Here is a 17431-nt window from a genome sequence, read left to right on the forward strand (position 1 = left end):
CAATTTTCAATTCTCTGTGTCCATATATGAGGAACATGTCTTTAGTCCTTCTCAAGTACTTAAGAATGTTCTTGATAGCAATCCATGATCATATCATGGATTCCCTTTATAGTGGCTCGTCATACTCAATGCGAATGCCACATCAGGTCTAGTGCAAAGCATGGCATACATGATCGAACCAACCGTATTGGAGTAAGGAATTACAGCCATGCGTCTCTTATCATCGTCCGTTTTAGGACATTGATCATTTGATAACTTGATACCATGGACCATTAGCAAGTTACCCCTTTTCGATTCATGCATGTTAAAACTCTTTAGGACTTTGTCAATATAGGTAGACTGGGATAGTCCAAGCAGTCTTTTCGATCTATCCCTATAGATCTTAATCCCTAAGATGTAAGCTGCTTCTCCCAAGTCTTTCATGGAGAAATTACCGGATAACCAAACTTTTACCGTTTGCAACATTGCAACATCGTTTCCCATAAGTAGTATATCGTCAACATATAGTACTAAGAAAACAACTGAGCTCCCACTTACCTTCTTGTAAACACAAGCCTCTTCAGAGTTTTGTTCGAAACCAAATTGTTTTATGGTTTCATCAAAATGTTTGTTCCAGCTTTTAGATGCTTGCTTGAGTCCATAAATGGAACTTTGAAGCTTGCAAACCTTGGTTGCATCCTTCGACGTGAAACCTTCAGGTTGCATCATGTATACATCCTCAAGCAGGTTTCCATTTAGGAAAGTTGTTTTCACATCCATTTGCCAAATTTCATAATCAAAATGAGCGACAATTACAAGCAATATTCTGATGGATTTGAACATGCCTACAGGAGAGGAAGTCTCGTCATAGTCAACCCCTTGCTTTTGACGATATCCTTTTGCTACTAACCTAGCTTTGTAGGTACTAACCTTTCCATCCATGTCTGTCTTCTTCTTGAAGATCCACCTTCACCCAATGGGTTTTATTATCCCTTCAGGTGGATCAACCAAAGTCCACACTTGGTTGGTATACATGGAGTCCATTTCAGAATTCATGGCTTCAAGCCATGCTTTAGATTCTAGACTAGGAAGAGCCTCTTTGTAGGTTTCAGGTTTGTCATCCAACACGGGAACCTCTTCGTCATCTCCCACTAGAAAACCATATCTAACTGGGAGTTCACGAACTCTTTGAGACATACGAGTAGGAAATGACACTTGTGTTTCATCTAGTGAAATAGGTTCAGGTTCCACTTCCTCTTTCGCGGTTTCAGCATGTGTTTCCTCTCGAACTTCCTTAAGTTCAACTACGCTTCCATTCTATGTTTCTTCTATAAACTCTTTCTCTAGAAACACTGCGTGTTTGGATACTATTACTTTCTGATCATCTGGATGATAAAAGTAACATCCCACAGTTTCTTTTGGGTATCTAGAGAAGAAACACTTGTCAAACTTGGGATCTAATTTATCTGACACAATGCGTTTAACATATGTTGAACATCCCCATATTCTCATAAAAGAGAAGATGGGCTTTCTACCAACGAACAGTTCAAATGGCGTGGAGCTGGTGGATTTGGTTGGAACTCGATTTAAGGTAAATAGGGCAGTTTCTAAGGCATATCCCTAGAATGATTTTGGAAGAGATGCGGTGCTCATCATGGATTGTACCATATCCAATAAGGTTCGATTTCTCCTTTCTGACACACCATTGTGTTGTGGTGTGTAAGGAGGTGTCATGGTGAGAATATTCCACATTCATTTAGATAATTCATAAAATCTTCTGAAAGATATTCTCCACCTTGATCAGATCAAAGTATTTTAATAGTCTTTCCAGTTTGATTTTCAACTTCATTCTTAAAGCATTTGAATCTCTCAAAAGCTTCTGACTTGTGCTTCATCAAATAGATATAACCATATCTAGTATGATCATCTATGAAGCTAATGAAGTATATGAATCCTCCTCTTGCTTGGACTGACATAGGACCACATACATCTGAATGTATTAATCCTAGAGTGTTTGATACACGCTGACCTTTATTGCTAAAGGGTGTCTTTGTGATTTTTCCTTTTAAACATGACTCACATGTTCCCATTGATTCACAATCAATTGAGTCTATAAGTCCATCTTGATGTAGCTTAAGCATGCGTCTCTGGTTTATATGGCCTAAACGACAATGCCACAAGTAAGTTGAATTATCTATTCTAAGTATTGTGAAAGCAGAAATCTTATCATTCAAAATATAAATCTCATTCAATGATATTCCTGAAAAAGAGAAAATACTATTTCTATAAAAATTCGCAACTATTGTTCTTAATTGAAACATGAAAACCATCATCCACAAGACAGCTAATAGAAATAATGTTACGAGACATCTCTGGAACATACAAACAGCTCCTCAATTCTATTACAAGTCCTGATGGTAGGTGTAGAACATAATCTCCAATCGCGAGTGCGGCAACCCTTGCTCCATTTCCTACTCGCAGATTTATGTCTCCTTTCTTCAAATCCCTAGTCTGCCTTACTCATGTATATTTCTACAAATATGAGATCCACACCCGGTATCCAATACCCAAGATTCGAACTGTGAAATTGAGTTAATTTCAATATAGAACATAACAGATGTTGAAGCACCGTTATTTCCCTTCATGAGAGAAGCTAGGTACTCCTTGCAATTTCTCCTCCAATGCCCATCTTTACCACAAAAGTGGCATTCCACTTTGGGCTTCTTAACTTGCTTTCCTTTGGCTTGGGCTGGTTTGGCTCCATTGTTCTTCTTGGGATATTTAGGATTAGGAAAATTCCCTTTCCTCTTCTTTGATCCCTCAATGACAAGTGCAGGTATTGCCTTATCTTTCTTCATATTGGGCTCAACAGTTTTGAGCATATTGGCGAGCTCTTCAAGAGAGGTCTGTAAGTCATTCATCTGGTAGTTCATGATGAACTGGGAATAACTTTCTAGGAGGGATGTAAGAAGTAAGTTGACACTTAGTTCATGATCCATCGCAAAACCAATATTAGAAAGTTTGGTAATATAGCCAATCATCTTGACACAATGTGTCATAACAGATGTGCCCTCTTGCATCCTGCAGCAAAACCACAACTTTGATATCTCAAAACGTTCGCAACGAGTCTGTTTCCTGAACAGCTCTTTCAAGTGCATGACAATGGAATAGGCATCCATCTTCTTATGTTGCCTCTGTAGTTCTGGTGTCATCGATGCAAGTATGATGCACCCTGCATGTTCATCATTGGATCGATGCTTCTGATAAACATCAATCTCTTCAATGGGTGCCTCAACAACCGGAGCATCGGGTATCGATGTATCCAATACATACCCTATCTTTTCGAACTTCAAAACGATTTTGACGTTACGAAACCAGTCGGCGAAGTTTGAACCATTCATTTTGTTACTGGTAAGGATATTTCTTAGATCGGTTTTCGACATGCTTGTTTAGAGTAAGATTTGTTTATAATCTGAGAGTGAGAAAAAGTGACGGATGTTATTCATTTGTTTAATTCATTTACAATTTAAATATGTAGGACTTTATTGGTTTTAAATTGCTCCCACTTTTTTACCAAATTAATAACCCTCCATATTAATTCGAAGAATTTCACAAACTCTTTAGTGAGCTAGAATCCTAACTCCTAAAATTTCACCTTGAGTTTACTCAACAAGCTAGTTTTATTTATCAGGTAGATTCATGCAATCAATCACATCAATCATGAGATTTCTAGGTTATTGGGTTACTAACCATATTAGTAATTGATATCTTTTGTTATCAATCCCAACCATATTGCCTATTAGGTTAGAACAACATGAGTTTGCTCATCTAATTATTCTAATCTAATTTAAGTCGTTATCCCATATTCGTGAAAACAATTTTCAATAATTCAGGTGTTACCCATAAGACCCGAGCTTGAGTTTGCTCAACAACCCTAAGTCCCTAGATACTGCCGGCTGAATTATAATATTAGGGAGGGACAACCGATTTTTACAACAACTTGTTTATTGACTTAGCTTTTGATTACTGAGGGATTTTATATTTAAAAGTCTCATAATCTAACCTAGTCTTGATTTGCATTAGCATACATCAGACACTCATACATTCAACATTGACAATTATGGACATATTTCTAAGTTTATTCCGTTGAGCCTGAAACGGAATAAAAGATCAACCCTAGAGAAATACTAACTATTACATATTTCTCTTTGGGTCCTCCGTCTTCTCCTTGGCGCCTTGAATTACAACAATATTCAATTTCTAAGAAACTTCAATTTATTTGAAGAGAAATACAATAGAGAGTAAGAGAGGCAGGACATGCAGGTCCTATTTCAAAAATACCAAAAGACTAAATAACTATTATAAAGGGTCTAATATGTCCATAACGCCAAACATGCAAAGACTCAATTAAATTAAATTTAATTGGTTGATTACACAAACTATTTATGTAATATTTAAGTTAATCAAATCAACATCTTAAATTAATTTTCATCCAATTTTAATTTCATTAATTTCGTATCCTTTATATTTAATCTAATCAAATTGTAGCAAGTACATATTAGATCAATATAACCTATACAAAATCAGTATTATGCATATCCCAATTAATTTTTATAATTCATTTAACGCTTTGAATTACTTATATCAAATATTTAGCTAAAACAAACTTTTAAATAAATTCATTTTAGTTTGATAATCAAACAAAACTATATATATATATATATATATATATATATATTTAAAATGACCCTATTTAAAAAACCCTTTTAAAAACATGTCTCCTTTTGGCCGGGCCGATTTAAACCGGCCCGACCCGTGCCAAACAGCTGCTGTCATAAGGTAGCAGCAAGCAGAGAGACGCTGCTGCCTTTACGGCAGCAGCGACCTGCTGCCCGCTGGTTGCTTCCGTAAGGCAGCAACCCGCAATAGCAGGTTCGAGGTTGCTGCCTCGCGACAGTAACCCCGAACTGTTGGTCATATTAATTTTTTTTAATTTAAATATATATATATATATATATATATAATTGTTTTAAAACAGTTTCGAAACGATTTTCAGAATATCAGAAACTTTGTTTTATTTTTTAGATTTAATAAAACCAAAACATTTATTTATCTAACTATAAAACCTTTAGTTTTGTTTTAATGATTATCACCCAAAATTAATTAGGAACTTTTCATAATCAGTTTTAATTATCAAGTAATCAAAACTTATGTATCTTTAGATTAATTAAACTAACCAATTTAGTAATTAACCTAGCAATAATTATTCATTCAATCTGATTGAAAAACTTTTATTTTCAGATGAAATAACAGATTAACCTGTCTCTGATACCAATGTAGGAAAATAGACAAGTCTAGGCGCAGCGGAATAATAAAATTTTATCTATTTCCTCTTTCCAAGCTCTGTTAATTGTTATTTGATACAAAGAGTGATAGAATGAAATACCTTGTCTGACGAACTATCTACAGTTGCAAACGAAATCCCACAACTTCTTATACTTAATCCGTGAGCCACGAACGATTTGTTTAACATAGAAAACAATAACTATTAGTAATCAACCTTAATAATTAGCAATCGCAATGACTGCCTCTAACAGAATCGATACGAGATCAAAGAGAGAGTAAGAAAGATTGTAAATTAGCCGAAACGATTTCGGAACGGTTCCTCTAGCCCCCTTCTATGTGTTGGCCGAAATTTATAGTTAGGGAGTCTATTTATAGACTTCTCAAAACCCTAACCCTAGTTGTATTAGTTAATTAATTAATTAGAATTTTATTCGGAATATAATTACTAATTAGATAATTAAATAGATACTTATTATTATCTAAATAATAACTAATTATATTTAGACACGTTTATGTTAAGGATAACTAATTAGTTATTTAATTTATGTCGGGATAATTAATTAGAGTTACAATCACATTAAAACCTCTAATGAATATTATCAGATAATCCTTTAATTTAATTTACAATCATAATCTAATTATAATTATTAATCAAATTAATTTATCCCTAATTGACTATTAAATTTCGGCCAATGTACAATGTCCCACTAATTACAGTTTTGTCCTCTGGTTCCAAGTCCCATATGCGACCCATTAGGTCCTTTATTGCTACTAGTCGTATATATCATTTGAAATTAACTCATCCTGATTAATTCCAACATATATATAACGGAATACCGTCACGAGCTATTACTAGCAGAACCTATTATATTTCCCCAGAGCAAATAAGAAGTCAGTTTGATAACTGACATTAATCTTTCTGCATTAGGTACAGTATAATACGATCCTTCATCAATTATATCCTTTTGGTCAATTCCTTATAACTATGGAATGTGTCAAGGTTACATATAACCAAGAGTCCGTTTTACTTGTACAGGTTGAATCTACTTTGAAAGATAAGTTAAGTGAAATTTCTATTTCTACTCTTAAATGTATCACCTTACAAGGATTTCAGTCAATTCACCACAAGCGCCCATTTGGATATATCTCCCACTTATCAAGAGTGACGAATGCACAATCTAACATTAACTATTCTGCAATTACTTTAAGTGATACCCAACCCTGCTCTCACCTGTAGTGGATCGTGCTCGCACAGAATCAAAGTATCACACTCCAGAATCACTAATTAATGAATGTTTGAGTATGAGGATTAGTTATACCTACTAATACCAATGAGATGAACAGATGACACATTAGATAAATCAATCCATACTGTTATCTCAAGTCAGGTCCCAATCCTAATGAACTCCTTCACCGGAACCATGTAACTGTCTAGATGTCTCTATATCTAAAGCTTGTGAGATCAGCTCTCTGTCTCGATAGAAAACACTGTTACATGCAAGTCTCAACAGTAATATGTCAACCCCTATAACATATTACTTGACTTGGGTTGATTTTAAGTTTATTGATTTTATTATAAAGTACAGTCTCACTTCATGCTTGTATGAACACTTTATAATCACTTAAACAAACTTAGGATTACTTTCTTTATGAAAGATTAGTGCCTTTATATATAGTTACATTTTAATGCTATATATCTGATTAAACAAATGACTAAATAAACAATTTATTCATTAATATTTATATCCTAAAACAATTGTCTTTAGGACACTAAACTCCAACACTTTATCTCAGGATTAGGATTGGGCAAGGAACAACAAGGCATTATCTCTTTTAACATCGAAGCTAGACAGTGTAATCGTCATGGTTTATTATTCAAGCCTGATAGTGGGAAGAGACCCCTAAAGAATAAAAAGCTGGAAAAAGGTTCATTTCCTTTGTCAAGGCAGAAACTCATGCTTATATGGGGGAAGCCGAATCTATGATCATTGATGGAATGGAACTCTCGGGATTTGATATTTTCAACGATGTTGTGGATTTCTCCAAAAGCAAGAATACTCCTTTTTTGCTTCAATCAACCAATCATATTCCTTTGGACGAAGAGGAATTCGATCCAGAAATTGAAGATAAGGTATCTCGTGCTATAAAGAGGATGAAGTCAGTTCTCGATGATATTTCGGGTCAAACTACTTCCTATTGCCGAGTTGAGATCACTGATGCTATGGCCTCTACTGTCTATGAAGAGCAGAAATCGGGTGAACACCGAAGCGCTGATGAGATCATAACTGTGGTTACAGAAAGGTTTGGCAAAGCTTCCGACACTGCTGATCAGAGTCCACCTGCTACGGTTGAGGTTCCTAAGCTATCCGAAGACCAAATGAAAGAACTTTCTGAGGATCTCGAAGGTATACTCCTTGAAGATGAGATCGAGCCTGAGCCAGAAGATTACATGCTTCCTATTATGGAAAAAAGATTTTAATGTTAATATTTCTTCTGTATTTAACTTTGACAATGATCCGTTCACTAAGTTTAATACAATGAATTCACAGTTTGCTTATTTGTGTGATGTCTATAATAATTGTATCATTCATGCATTAGAACCACCTAGTGGCATAATCAGCATCCATAACTCATCTTTAATTGAAATAAATCTGGATATAGACGACAAACCTAAAAATGTTTATATAACGAATGACTTAACTTTTGAAGAGAGAGTCGAGATGATCAAGACATTAAAGAAGCATGTGAAAGCCTTCGCTTGGTCTTATGATGATATGCCTGGGGTTGATAGAGAAATTGCAAAACACAAAATTCCAATAGATCCAAAGATAAAGGCAGTTAAACAGAAGTTAAGACATCTCCGTCCAGAATGGGCTCTAATGGTTAAAGAGGAATTGTCAAGTAGTTTGCAGCCAAGTTCATAGAGGTAGTTCAGCAGTCTAACCGGCTAGCCAATATTGTTCCTGTAGCGAAGAAGGACAACGGATTCTGGGTATGTGTGGGTTTCCGAGATCTGAATAAAGCTTCTCTAAAGGATGACTTCCCTCTACCACATATTGATGTATTGATTGATAGCGCTACTAGGGCCACTATGTATTCCTTCATGGATGGATTCTCCGGATATAATCAGATCTTGATGAACGTCCAAGATATGGTAAAGACATCTTTCATTACAGAATGAGGGACTTATTGCTACTGAGTGATGCCTTTTGGTTTAAAAAATGCCGGAGCCACAGATCAGCGTGCAGTGATAGCAATCCTCCATGAGATGATTCACAAAGAGGTCAAAGTCTATGTCGATGATATGCTAGTTAAGTCTATGACTAGAGAGAAACACCCAGTTTCTGGACCGATTTTTAACTCGGATTGAGAAGTATAACCTCTGGTTGAACCCGAAGAAATATGTTTTCGGAGTTACCTCCAGTAAACTGCTAGGGCATATCATCAGCTAGAAGGGTATAGAGATCAATCTGGATAAAATCTAAGCAATCACTAAAATGCTTGCTCTAAAGGTTCGGTCTTTTTCTGGGATCACTTCAGTATGTCAGCGGTTCATCTCACGCCTCACCATAGTATGTGAGCCTATCTTCAAACTCTTAAAGAAGGAACAACAAGTTGTTTGGAATGAACAGTACCAGTTGGCCTTTGAAAAGATTAAGAAGTATCTTACTAATCCTCTGGTGTTACAACCTCTAATACTAGGCAAGCCTCTAATTCTATATGTGGCTGTTGAAGAAACTTCAGTTGGGGCGATGCTAGTCCAAGAACAAGATGAAAAGTCTGAACGTGCCATCTATTATCTCAGTAAGAAGTTGCTTGATTATAAAACTTACTACTCAATAGTAGAAAAGACTTGTGCAGAGATGGTTCGTAATTACTTCCAATCTTACCGAATTCAAGCAGTTGCGAAGGTTGATCTAATAAAGTACTTGTGTTTAGCTCCAACTCTAGTAGGGAAATTATCCAGATGGTTATTCTTACTGTTTGAGTTCGATATTGAATACATGACGAGAAAGGTGATCAAAGGAAGAGCAGTAGCAGAATTCCTTGGCAATTAACCCATTGAGTCAGATTGTGTTGAGAATCTTGATTTTCCGGATGAACAACTGAATACCATCGAAGTCAAGAGATGGACAATGTTCTTCGATGGAGCTCTCAACAAACATGGTGCGGTAATCAGAGTTATCATTTCCACACCTAAAGGAGAAATCATCCCATTGTCTAAGCATCTAGAATTCCCTATTACTAATAACGGGGCATAATATGAGGCTTGTCTATTCAGACTGGAGGCATTGATCAAATTAGGTGCACACGATGTCTGTATTATTGGAGATTCCTTACTTATGGTCTAGCAAGCCCAAGAGATATGGGAAGTCCATAAGGAAAGCCTGAAACTGTATTCTGAGCTTCTTTAGGATCGTAAGGCTATGTTCGGTAGTGCAAGTTCAACCATGTAGCTCGAGAAGACAATCAGATGGCAGATGCTCTAGCAACTCTATCTTTGATGTGGGAAGGTCCTTCCAAGGCACCAATTTTCCCGATCATCACCGATCATTATACCGTTCCTTGTTTCTCCTACCTTGAGCTGATGGAGATAACAGTTGATGAGAAGTCATGGTATTACGATATCTCAAATTTCATTGAGAAGGGCAAATACCCTAATAATGCGAAACAGACGGATAAGAACACAATATGGAGATTGGTTGTTCATTTCAGACTTGTAGATGGTCAATTATACAGACGCACCGTTGACGGACTCTTGCTACGCTTTTTAAATGAATCAGACGCTAGAAAGGTCATGCAAGAAGTTCATTCAGGTCACTGCAGTCCTCACATGAATGGAATGGCTTTATCAAAGAAGATTCTTCGTTAGGGTTTCTTCTGGTTAACCATGCAGACAGACTGTGTTGAGTGGGTCTGGAAATGTCAGGAATGTCAGATTCATATGGGACATCCTCACTTACCTCTAGTTGAACTTCAAAATTTAGTCACTCCTTGGCCATTTGCATCGTGTGGGATAGGTATCATAGGCGAGATTCGACCAGCAGCTTCTAACAGGCACAAATTCATTATAGTCGCGGTCGATTACTTCTCTAAATAGGTTGAGGCCGAATCAGAAACCAATATCACCGCTTCAAAGATGGCCACGTTCATTGAGAGGAATAACTTTGCTCGATATGGCATGCCTCATCGTATTATTTCTGAAAATAGAGTCCAGTTCCAGGGAGTAACGAATGAACTACTTGAACGTCATGAGATACACTACCGTCCACAAACCAACGGGGCTGTAGAGGCAGCTAATAAGTCTATCAAGAATATCCTATGGAAAATGGTCGCTACTTATCTTGACTAGGCCGACAACTTGCCTTTTACATTATGCGGTTATTGAACGAGCATCAAAACTCCAACCAGATACACTATTTATGCCTTAGTATATGGTACAGATGTTGGCTTGCCAGTCGAGATGGAAGTCAAGTCACTTCGTGTACTAATGGAGGCCGAATTTCCGGAAACAGAATGGGTTCGTCTCAAGTATGAGCAGGTCACAATGATCCATGAGAAATGTCTTCAAGCCCTATACATACTACAGATGTATCAGTAACGCATGGCCATAGCCTATAATAAGAGAGTCAGACACCATCGTGTTCCTTTGAAAGTCGGACACCTTGTTTTGAAAGAGTTAAAACAAACCCACATGGATGTTCGCAGAAAATTCAAACCAGGTTGGGAAGGACCTTATGTCATTAAAAGAGTCTTATCAAAAGGAGCTGTTGAGATTATGGATATAGATGAAAATGAGTTCACTGATCCGATCAATCAACATCGTCTGAAGTACTACTATGTATGAGATCTCCCCAGCTAGAAGAGCTTCACAAAAGGTCTAAAGAAAAGAAATGGCCATTTAAAAAAAAGAGTCGCCTGGTAGCTCGAAAATCGAAATGGATGGGCTAAGCAACAGTAGAGCATTGAGTGAAAATATTCAGTTTGAAAACCTGAAAAGACTGACTGATAATAGAGGTTCTGTACATTCGATATATTAACAAACGTTGTACTGGGATCATTTTCATTTATATGAAAGAGTTGTTTTTACTGAATAGCTCATCTAGGTAGCTAACACGAATAATACCATATCATATGATGTCATGCATCTAAATGGACTGTGTAATTTCCGGAAATACGTGTCTCAACATAATAGTTGTTTCAATTTTCTTACAAATACGAATAGTTCAAGTCAACAACTCCTAGCTACAAAGAAAATCTCAGGCCTTCTGCCGTCGAACTTCAATATCGGCTTCACTCTTCAGCATCAAGATCCAAGCCTTATATCTATTAGTCGTTGGGGCGCGGTAGTCTTCCTAAAGAAGTTAAGAACTTACAGTTTACAGAGAAGACGAGAATGGCAGAAAATCAGAGAAGATGGGTTCTGACCTGGAGAAAATGATTTATACAAATAAAAAAAGGGAGCAGGCAAAACATCTACCTTGGGAATATAAGAGAAAACATTAATGATTATTACAACGTCTTTAATATGACGGCTTGGTAATAATGACAAATGACGTTATGTTTACCAGGGGGTGTTCCACGCTTCAGTCAAGGAAAACCTAAAGGCATTTCATAATTTTACTAGGGGGGACATCTGTTTTGGTATTAAGTTATTTGGGCTTCTAATAAGAAGGCCAGTCATAACTTAAGGACCTCAGATGGGCCCTGTCCCATTCAAGAAAATGAGGAAGGTTAGTCTTGACCGGAGCTTGGACTAAGGTCAAAGCTTCAGTCATCCTAACATTGCCGAACATAGTCTTCAAAGGAGCATTTTGGAGACATGTGGACCAATCAATGCAATGGACTCCAAATACACGCTCCTCACTTTCATAAACATATTGGCACGCAAAGATAGGGTCCATTGACCTATCATAAGCTACCACATGCCCAAAGATCCAACTCTAATTATCTATAAATTTATAATAAAAGTACCCCAAGAATCCAGGTATCTAATTTCTTAATCATTCTGATATATTTCGCTTAGTCGTTGATATTCTCTTTATATTATCACTGACTTTAGCATCAGAGAGGGTTCGCCGGTCTTTGGGCCATTTTCTGACGGTTGTTGTGTTTTCACACGATCGAAATTCTAATCATAGATTCATCACTCAGAAATACGATAACAGAGCTTAAAGGTAATGGACTTACAAAGAGAAGTACATGGCAGCCCGTCCAATAGTTTTGGATCCAACATGTCAACGGTCCAAGCAGATCAAAGTCTTATCCAATGTCAGTGTAATTGGGAAAAATCCTATAGATATTTGGTCAGCAACAGACACCAGCCTATAGTCGTAGATCAAGTCAGAAGGAACACATATATACAACATCAGATAGCATAAGGTCATTAGCCTTACCAAGGAGGCATCTGTCTTCTTCACAGAAATACACAGATCGCGTATAATGCTCATCTTCAAATCATGTGATGATCCTGATTCCTCAATCAACTTGAGTACTCGTACAGCTAGGATATTCAGAAAATAAGCCAAGTTGTCGACGTTTGAATAACTAGAAGTCGGTAAAGCCAGAGGTTTAACCAAGGTAAAAGAAAGTTCTAGTATAGCACATAATTCTTCATAAGATGGATAGAGTTCTTGGGTAGTGAATCTAAAAACATGGGCAGTCTCATCCCAATAACTCACTACAGCAGTCAGGAAGTTTTCATTCAACCTTAATGAAGTGTAACATTGGAGATTCCGCATATAGAGTGGGACATGTGTGTTGTACTCAGCCTTTGGAACAGTTCTTCCATACTCGCATAATCGCTTCTGAAGTCCCTACATGTTTGGATGAACAACAAGTTTGGTTTTAGTTCATGTATGGCAGAAATATCAAAGCATTCAACTGATACGACAAACAAGCAACTAATGTATTTTATTTATCATAATAAAGTATTAAAGTTTATGTTTCCGATATCCTTAAAGAACTAGGCAACAAATACATCTTAGTCCCATCATCTAATCCTCCTCGGAGCCTCCAGCCTCCTCAGCATCATGTCTTCCATATAGACGCTACCAACTATGAAGCTGTGATCGCACACTCGCCAGCTCAACTTGGGTATCTCTCAATGCCTCCTCCTGCCTCAAAAAATGTCTCTCTCTCTCTCTCTCCTAGACAGGGCATCCTACATTTTCCATAAATAAGAGTCATTAAGATATGGATACATGCATTCATGCATACATCTATTAACATGTCAAATAGGCTTATCGAGAACAAGGCATTGTCCTTCAGAAGCTAATGCTCCATCCCTCGAATGAGATGAGTCATCCTGACGCTAGTAGCTCAGGAGATCTATTTCACACATAATATCACAATATCAACATCTTGAACGGTCCAAAAAATGATTGAAAACCAGGTCATGAAGGCATTTAACTTACATGGGTGGTGGTCGACGGATCAAAAGATGGCTAATATGATGGCTCCATAGGATACTCCACGGTACTATGTGTCAATCAGAACGTGAGAGGAATATGCCAGTATGGAAATGCTCAGTCAACTTATCAATCACTATGTCACCCCTAGGGGCACGTGCACCTGAGCTGGAGGCATGTGCAGCTATAGAAGGACCAGATGAATATTCCGCTCTAGCACTCTGGGCATACTTCTCGACTTTGGTCCTGCAGCAGGATTGGAATATACAAAGCATCAATAATACATACAATTAAGCAGGTGTAATACAGTACAAGTCAATCACTCATACCTATGGAGGTGCCTTAGGGACATAACCATTATCCCCAGAACGAACCGACGTCCATCCCAAGAATACAACAATGGAAGTGGAATAGTCACCCTCATCATGCTCAGTCACATGCTCTCCTCTAACCAGCTCTGCAAAAGCCGGATCCTCAGTGTAGCAGGTAATATAAAGCGTCTCCATAAACGGAGGCATAGGATTGAAGCATCCAGTAGGTCCCTCCTGCCAACGACGGACTCTATCTCCCAAATAGTATACCCAAGTCAATAGGCACTCAGCTACAAACCTTCAGATACTCAACCGGGAGGCTTTCCTCATGTCAGCATTCCAGCCAGCCTCATTCCCCCCAAGGGGATGCACGCACCTGTCATACACAGAAAAAGGGGTAAGCATTCAAACTAGTGAATTTACTTTAAGCTAACAAATTTCTTTCTTTGCATACCTGATCCCAGGTCAGAGCGGCTAGATAGTTCCTGATACCATCTACCGAGAAATCCACGATCCAGGTCTAGCTGGACCTCAGATATCCTCCCAAAACTAGAGGAGCATCAACACGTTGTTAAGCCTAAAATATACCTAAAGTATCATTAATATTTACATCAGTTTTGCTACGAATGTGTGCTGTTTATATCTATTTAGAGTTATTTTATGTCCGAATATGTTTCTTTCATGCAAGGTACCTAAATACTTGGTAAAATCCAAATAGAAACGAAAAGAGGTCAAAAACAAAGGAAAAACCCTACGAAAAGAGTCAAAGACGAAGAAAATCAAACGCACCGAAACGAAGACGAGAAATGAAGTCGACACCGGGAATAATCACCCGTGTCGCGATCGAGATTCCCTATTCTCGGTCGCGACGCCCCAGACGTTTTGTCTTGCATTCCGAAGGCTGAAATTTTACTCCCCCAATCTCGGTTAAGATTCCAAGATCTCGATAAGATCAGAAATTCTGGCAGCACTATCTTCACATGTTCAATTTCAAAGAAACGTGTCTGTTCGGGTGGATAGAAACGTCTCTTCGCAGCGGACACGACTCTTCAACATCTATAAATAAAGAGTTGATTTCAGAGTTCAATATAGAGAGTTAGATTATTAAGATTAAGTACAGAATTTATGCAGAAATTCTGAGTTAGAAACGATTCAGAGTTAGAAGTTCGATTTTGTAAAAACGATATGATGTACACACATTGTTTATTCATTAATTACAAACACATTAGTAGTTAGATTTAGATTATGATCTGTTCAAACTAGTTTACATTTTGGTAGTAGAAGAACCATCTCTATCCGAAGATTCAGCGAGAAGATTAAGTAGCGGATTCGACCCCGGAGCTTGACAAACTCTAACGAGGTTTGAGGAAATGATTGACGACCTGGAACTCCAATGTCATTTTGAATTCTTCCATGCTTTTTATTCTCTGTAAACTTGTATCAAATTCACACTTCATCTAATAAAGTTCATTCAATTCAATATAATTTTATGTAGCACTTTGGTAAAGGATCCGAAGTGAGTTCTGGTGTTTTCATTAAAACGTAGTTAAATTTAATATCTTTACAAGGAAATTTTGTTGAACACTTAGGCAAATTCATTCTTAAGGACGATATGATCGTTAAGTCGGCTTATCAGAAATAAGTATTAATTTGGTTAAGGTAGCAATCTAACCCGACCGTATGAGGATTGTCTGCGGTTCAAAGCCTTTTAATTGAATGAGTCTACGTTATTGCGCAAATTTATAATGTAAGCGCATTGCACAAATTAAAAAAAAATTTGAATCAGTTTACGTTATTACACTTTTATAATTTATACAAAGTTTAAAGTTGTTTTCTTTGCTTAATGCAAACGAATACAATTAATCTCTTATTTTAAATACTAAACGTTTCTGTTTTGTAATTCATATTCAAACAGAATTGATTTCTAACATTCTTCATATATTCTAACCTAATTCTTATTAAATCAATCTCAAAACCAATTTCAAATAACGATTATCTATTTTATAAACCTTAAGTCGTATTTAAACCACATTTAAATAAGTTTTTGTGAGAAAACGTTCCCTGTGGGATCGATATCTTTTTATTACTACAAGCGAAACCATGCACTTGCGGAAATCGCTCAACAAGTTTTTGGCACCGTTGCCGGGGAATGCCAAAAATTTTTTTACAAAAATTTAGATTTTCCGTGTGTTATTTCGAATCTAGGTTTATACATACTTATTTTAACTTTTACATTTTATTTATTTTTTTACTAAAATATTTATTTTTCAAATTCTATTTTGAAGGTAGTTTTGGTTCGTGCAAAAATTTCAAGTTCATGCACAATTCTCGAAGTTCGGGCATTTCACCAAACCCAATAGACCTAGAAATTGAAAAGACACTTAGAGATAATAGAAAGAAACAAGAAAGACAAAGAAAAAGAAAATCCCAAGCCAGAAAATATGGCAGATCCACCAACGCTCATGGATTACGCTAGGCCAGGAGTGGCCGGTGTAACCACTAGTATAGTTAGACCCAGAATAAACGCAAACCAATTTGAAATTAAGGCAGCTTTGCTTAATATGTTGCAAAATAATGTAACATTTTATGGGTTACCTAACGAAAATCCTAACACCCATTTGACAAATTTCTTAGAAATTTGTGACACTTTCAAAATACCAGATTTACTACCGAAGCAATCAAACTTCGACTCTTTCCTTTCACTTTGAAGGATAGAGCCAAAGATTGGTTAACTTCTATGCCATGTGCAACATTTGCTACTTGGGAACAATTAGCCCAAGCGTTTTTATCAAAATATTTCCCTTTGGCAAAAACCGCAAGAGTCATAAAAGAGTTAACATCTTTTTCTCAAAATGATAATGAAACTCTTTATGAGGCTTGAGAATGTTTTAAGGAACTTCAACGTTTATGCCCACACTACCAATTACCCGATGCACTTTTAATGCAAACATTTTATAATGGTATAAATCCTACAACTAGAGGTTCATTAGATGCTATGTTGGGAGGGTTATTCATGAAAAAGACATCCGTCCAAGCAAGAGAACTTTTGGAGGAAATGGCAATCAACAGTAGTATGTGGCCCGCAAAACATGGACACATACCAGTGGTAAAACCATCATCCTCAACCACATCATTCGTTAAAGGTATAGTGAATCTTGATCCAGTCTCGATGTTACAAGCCTAATTTTCTGCCTTATCGCACAAAATTGATAGGTTCATGGCACCGTGCGATACCAATGGTAATCCAATCCCAACGGATGTGGATTACGAAGGTATGAGCGAGATTGAACAGGTAAATTTTGTCCAAGGGCAAAACCAAACTAATAATCCTTATTCTAGTACTTATAATTCTGGATGGAGGAATCATCCTAACTTTAACTGGAA

General features: G+C 37.0%; 1 non-coding gene across 1 annotated transcript; it reads right to left on the reverse strand.

Moving 5' to 3' along the window:
* Positions 1-16865: 16865 nt before the first annotated feature.
* Positions 16866-16972, reverse strand: LOC136225185 (small nucleolar RNA R71). Its single transcript, XR_010686915.1, has one exon. It is a non-coding gene; the product is annotated as a small nucleolar RNA R71 (small nucleolar RNA).
* Positions 16973-17431: the final 459 nt, after the last annotated feature.

Source organism: Euphorbia lathyris, chromosome 3 (assembly GCF_963576675.1).
Source record: "Euphorbia lathyris chromosome 3, ddEupLath1.1, whole genome shotgun sequence".
NCBI classification, from domain to species: Eukaryota; Viridiplantae; Streptophyta; class Magnoliopsida; order Malpighiales; family Euphorbiaceae; genus Euphorbia; species Euphorbia lathyris.